Source organism: Excalfactoria chinensis, chromosome 7, assembly GCF_039878825.1.
Source record: "Excalfactoria chinensis isolate bCotChi1 chromosome 7, bCotChi1.hap2, whole genome shotgun sequence".
Taxonomy (NCBI): Eukaryota; Metazoa; Chordata; class Aves; order Galliformes; family Phasianidae; genus Excalfactoria; species Excalfactoria chinensis.
The window spans coordinates 21,114,364-21,120,363 of NC_092831.1; the positions used below are offsets into that span (position 1 = coordinate 21,114,364).

At 40.0% G+C, this 6,000-nt stretch overlaps 1 protein-coding gene across 2 annotated transcripts in view; it reads right to left on the reverse strand.

Moving 5' to 3' along the window:
- The window catches only part of CWC22 (CWC22 spliceosome associated protein homolog), a 78,615-nt gene extending 76,650 nt beyond the window's left edge, over window positions 1–1,965 (reverse strand). For both annotated transcript variants that reach the window (XM_072341803.1, XM_072341799.1), the window contains exon 1: window positions 1,807–1,965. The gene's annotated coding sequence lies outside the window, so the exon portion shown is untranslated. The remainder of the gene's footprint in view (window positions 1–1,806) is intronic.
- Between the last annotated feature and the right edge of the window lie 4,035 nt (window positions 1,966–6,000).

The following is a 6,000-nucleotide window of genomic DNA, read 5'->3' on the forward strand; positions in this document are numbered from 1 at the left end:
GTTTGGGTTGGAAGGGACTTTAAAGATATCTATTCCCAACCTCCTGCTATAGGCAGGGACAACTCCCTCTAGACCATGCTATGCAGAGCTGTGATTTAACGTGTAGAATGCACACATTGCCCTGTGTAGAGATGTCCATGAAATAAAGTGAACACAAAAATTACTCTGGAATCAGTGCAGTGAATGGGAACAGTTCAGTGATGTAATTGATGGCATGAGAATATACACAGCACTTCTAAAGTACAGCAGAGGAGTGAACTTAGAATGGAAATATGATTCTATTTTGGGAAATTCAAAGTGAGGGAGAAAGAATACAGAGCCATAGCTGCTCTCTACACAAACCAGACAAACCAGGATATTTTCCCACTTGCTTCTTACTCATCCTCAGAGTCTGTATAGCAATTCAGAATGTTTCTCTTCCAATATATATATATATATATATATATATATATATATATATATATATATATATATATATTTTAACCACAATATCTTTAACTTTCCCCAGATTTACTTCCTCTGATCCTCACATCAGCACTGCTGTAGCTGACTGGCACAGTTCTGCTGCACTGTGATCCTACACTTCCCTTCTCCCCCTTTCCATACAGCTAACAAAAATAACTTGCACTGAAAATAAAAATACATTTCTTCTCTATCTTCATGGATTTATGAGTTACTCTTTCCTGCAAAGCAGTGGAAACAATCAGCTCCCCATTTCAGCTTCCCAGTGCTGTTCCACACTGATTGCAAAGACAAGGTGTGAAATTTTCCTCAATCAGAGGGCAGCTGTTCACCACAGCCATACCACAAAAGAAGGTACTGAATGTTACAACAACATGACAATAACCAGAGCATGAACTGTATTGTAGAGTCCTCAAAACACACTATATTCTAATCTCAAGAATAAGATCACATCCTTTTTTTTTTTTTTTTTTTTTTCCCCAGAAAGTTTGATAATAATCAGTATCTCACTTTTATGTAGTAACATAAAGCTTGTAACAGTTAAAAGAAGTCCTAATCTGATGGCTGTAAACATTTCAAAGTACAGCATACCACAGTCCTTCTCCTGGCTCCCCCAGCTCCTCATGCTTACATTTCTTTGCTGCTTTCCAACATGTGGAATTGTTCTCCTTCAAATACACTCCTTCCAGTGCTCAGTGAAAGCCAGATGCTTTTGTGCTCCTCTATGTCTATTTAATTGGTTGCCATTTAACATGAAATAGTTATCACATAATGATGAATGCAAGGATGTCTCTTTTGAACTCATTTCCATCAATTCACAATTACTTGCACCTCACTCTGGTTTACCTTAGAATAAGCAAAGACAGAAGGAAGAACCTGGAGTTAACTTCTGTGTCCTGAGGCAGAAGGAGAGCAAAGAGTTGCCTGGAGAACTCCCCAGGGCAGATCAAGGCACTTGAGAGGCAGCAGTTGCTGATCTGCCCCATCTGAGGGCAGACACTGCTGGTTTCCTCTGTCTCAGCACCCTGCAGATGAAAGAGGATGACCCTTCAGGTCTTGCAGGTGCAGAATTGGGACTTTCAGAGAGGAGAGCATGAGTGAACCAGCAGTCTGTGTTTTTCTCTGCATCAAGGCCAGCTGGAACACTTTCTTACCTCACTCTGATTTCTCTCTGGTGCTGAACTACCACTGGGATGGATGCATGGCAAAGGAAACCAGGGCACTGATCCCAATTAGGAAAATATCTTATAAACTACAAATCCTACAGCTAACCTTATAAATGCAGGAATCACTTGGAGAGGGTAAAACACAGTATATCTTGAGACAGATTTTGCAAAGCCTTACCTTGAGGGAGAGCTGAGGCTGTCCATGGCCCTGCAGACCCATAGATGGGAGGTTCTGATGAAGCTGTCTGATGTGGTCACAGGGAGGAGAGAGCTGCGCTTCAGCATCCCCTGTCCCTGCCTGCTCCAGCTGAGCCGCAGCGACAAAGCACTGAGCTGTCTGTCAACAGAAAGAGGGATTTTTTTTCTGTTGCGTAAGGAAGCAGTCAGACCTGGCTGTTCTCACTTTTTTTTTTTTTTTTTTTTTTTTTTTTTCCAGCACAGCTTACTGCAAAGCAGGAGCTAGCAAGACTTTCTTATCAATTTTTTGTTCAGCTTTCATAGGTGCTGCCAACTCTATTCATGCTGTCTTGTCTGAGTTCGATACAATGGGCTGTAATTCTGTGATAGGGCCCTGGCCCTCTTATTTAGCCAATTTCAATATTTGCCATGTAAATCTCTTAGCTGATGATATTTCATGTCTTCTTGTAGCAACAGAAAATGCTACTATTCTAATACATAATTACACCAGTGCAAAGGATCTGTTAGTCCTTAATGACACAGAATAGTTGGAAGCTGCAGCAAAGCTGCTTGAATGACTCTTTCTATAAAAGCTGTGTTTTAATAGAGATTTATTTCAATTTACATCACCACTCACCACTTTCTTTGGCCTTTACACTGAATTCCATTTAATATCAAAGAGTAGTAATTGCATGTGAAATGAATGGAAAATATACCCCTTAAAACTTAATATGTACATGAGAGCTTCTTATTAACTATAGCTTTACTTAGCTTCTGTACTAGAACATTAAACATAATTTTCAAAATAAGGAGTGTGTGAGTTTCCACCCACAGAAACAACTGGGGCACTGCTACTCCTTTAGCCTTGCTGAGCTCAGAAATGACGCTGGAGGCTGTGTAGGAAATGATGCACAGAGTTCTCAAACAAAATTAAGAGTGCCCTCAAAGCATCTCTAATTAAACCCACACATGAGATTGAGCTTCCCAGTGGAGTTTAGCTGCCATGAACGCCTAAAGTACATGGTCTAAACCATCAGAGCACTGCAGCTAGGTAATTAATTGGTTAATCAGAAATTGAAGTGAAGATTTCATTGTGAAAAAAGCCCAAAAATATTAAAGGAGAAGGGTAATACTGAAAAGCAAAAATCTGCAAAACAGTGCTTATCTATATCAGGGAGAAACAAACGCCAACCTGTAAAAGCACTTGCCTGGTGTGCTCTCTTATTTATGTTTGACCTTCAGACAAAATTTGTGTATTCCTGAAAGATACTTCTAGTACCAAATAGTGACCAGTCACGTTGTATAGCAAAACATACAGCATTCCAGTTCTCCTTGCAATATGGATATCCCTCCACTCCTTCCCCTTTCTGAGGAGTCTTTGCTTTGTTGGAGCTGCCAGCAATCAGCATCCTGCTGTGCTTCCCTTCAGCAGCACAAAGCCAATCTGATCACCCACATGTCATTTCTAGAGGGAAGTAGGCTGTGAGTTGTCAAAATACAATTTAGAGCTCTGAGCTGGAGGTTCTAGTCTACAGGCAAAGAGCAGAGAAACAGTGAAAGCACACAACAATTAGTCGTTTCCCCATCCCATACCAAGCAAGGTTACTTTTCAATGATAGATTATTTTCAATGAATATTTTAGACTGACTTAGCTGAAAGTCTGGGGCCATAGAGCTCAAATTATTGTTTTTAGGGACAGAGCAGGAATCATTCCCCTTCTTTTTATTGGCTGAGAAGGAGCTATGTTCTCTCCCTTTTATAGCAGAAATTCATTGCCATACGAAGCAGGAGCCTTGGCTTTTCTATTCTCCACAAGCCCTGGCATTTAAAATCACAATTTTATTTTATCCAGAAGGAGGATGGGCGTATTCAAGGACCACATCTACTTGAAATGCTTGCTGTCGCCATGCTACTGATTCCTTTTGTATGCTGGTGCCTACTGTCAAAAAAGATGCAAGGAGAAGAATCTAGTAGAAGAGATAGATTATTTGACATGGATATAAGAATACATTTTTAGTATCTAAGAATTAAACACAGAAACCAATAGCATAACAAGAGAGAAATACCTTCTATAGCAGCCACTCCTTTAAGACTGCGGATGAAAAAAGCCTCTGAGGACCAAAGCTTACTTAACTATGCAGTGAGTTCAAAGGGCCTGGTCTTCTCCTGGCTGGATATGAGCATCATCCACTGGAATCAGTGCTGTTACATGCATCTTGCAGAGCAAGAGTCAGTCTGTTTGTATGTGATTTGAGTACACTTGCAAAAAACACTAACAACATATGAGAGCTCTCATTTATCCTCTAAAGGCTAGGCTGTCTGCCAAGAGAACAGCATGCTAAGCAGACACATCAATAATTCCCATCATCCATCCATCAAAAAAAAGAAAAAAGAAAAAAGAAAAAAAGAAAAAAAGAGATTGCATTTACCTTAAAATGTACAATATGTAGATTTTACTGTACTGAAAAGGGTAACACTTGTAGGTCTCTGAACTATCATAATATAACAGGATTGGTTCCCCTTAGTATTTCTCAGGTACAGCCACTGCCTCAAGGAATTTATATTAATTCAGCGAATTTCATTTCTTCTTTGATAGGAGAAGATTATTTAGCCATAAATTGGCTAACCTCTTTAGCTATAACTGATCAAATGAAGTATGCCCATACATAATGTTCAACCAGAAAATTTAACTAAAGAACTAAAATTTGAACATCCAGTAAAATGGATGCTGTTGGAGAAGTGGCAGCTATGATCTCAGAAACCTATTTCCAGCACTAGATGCAAGACAGGCATTTTTAAGTTGTAAAATTGGGCGAGTTGAATTCCAAGCTAGTGATTTCGATATATTATTTAGAGTGAATTTAAATGGGCTACTGTTGAACATAGTATTTGAATGCCATTTATTCTTTTATCTCTAAGTATTTCACAAAATCAGAGACCTGTAGGGATTGGAAGTGACCTCTGAACTTCATCTAGTCCATCTGATTCATTACAGTAGGTTAAAGTGTCCAGGCAGATTTTGAATATGCCCAGAGAAGGAGACTCCACAACCTGTCTAGGCAGCCTGTTCCAGTGCTCCATCACCCTCAAAGTCAACAAGTTTTTCCTTATGTTTGGATGAAACTTCCCATGTTCCGGTTTGTAACCACTGACCCCTCTTCTGTCACTAGGCACTACTGAATAAAGCTGGGCCCCATTCTCTTGTTTCCAACCTATTAGATATTTATAAGCATTCATAAGATCTCCCCATCTGTCTGTTTTTTCCCCAGGCTGAAAAGTTCCAGGTTACTCAGCCTTTCCTTGTGCGGGAGATGTTCCAGGCCCTCAGTCATCACTGTGACCCTCCACTGGACTCTTTCCAGGAAATCCATGTCTTATTTCAACTGAGGAGCCCAGAATTGGACACAGTACTCCAGATGAGCCCTCACTGGGGCAGAATAGAGAAGGAAGATCACCTCCTCCACCTGCTGTGCACACTCTTTTTAATGCATCACAGGATGCGTTAAACTGACCACTGACCTGATCCACCAGGGCATGCTGCTGCCTCATGGCCAACCTGCTGTCCACCAGAACTATGAGGTCCTTCTCTGTATATCTCTCTTCTAGTAGGTTAGTCCCTAATCTATGCTGATGCGTGTAGTGCAGGATTCTGCACTTACCCTTATTGAACCTAATGTGGTTCTTCTCTGATCAACTCTCCAGTCTGTCCAGGACTTGCTGGATGGTAGCACAGCCTTCAGGTATGTCAGACACGTGGCTTTCAGATGACCCTACAAAGGGTTTTTTCTTTCTGAATAAGCAAAGTCTTGCCTTCTGCTGAAAAATATTTTGTTCAACACTATAATAAAAGCATTATAGTTTGCAGCGCAAACTAGCAGTAGAGTTTAAAGAGCTGAGAAAGAAAATATTAGAAAATATTATTTTCCACCCCCATAATTACTCTGCCCTCTTAAAATAAATTAATTAATTAAATAAAACATTAACTGACACTTCTCATCACTTTTACATCTAATTATTGATTCATCTGGAAAATGCCAATGTGTAAACATAAATTTATTTCTCCTGAGAAAGAAGATCTGTCTGGACATGCATTACTGTGATGAGAGACAAGAGAGTTTCTACAGAGCCCATCTGACTCAGTTATCAAATCTGACCCAGATTCAGATACTGCTAGGTGAAATCCCAGTCTTGTGGA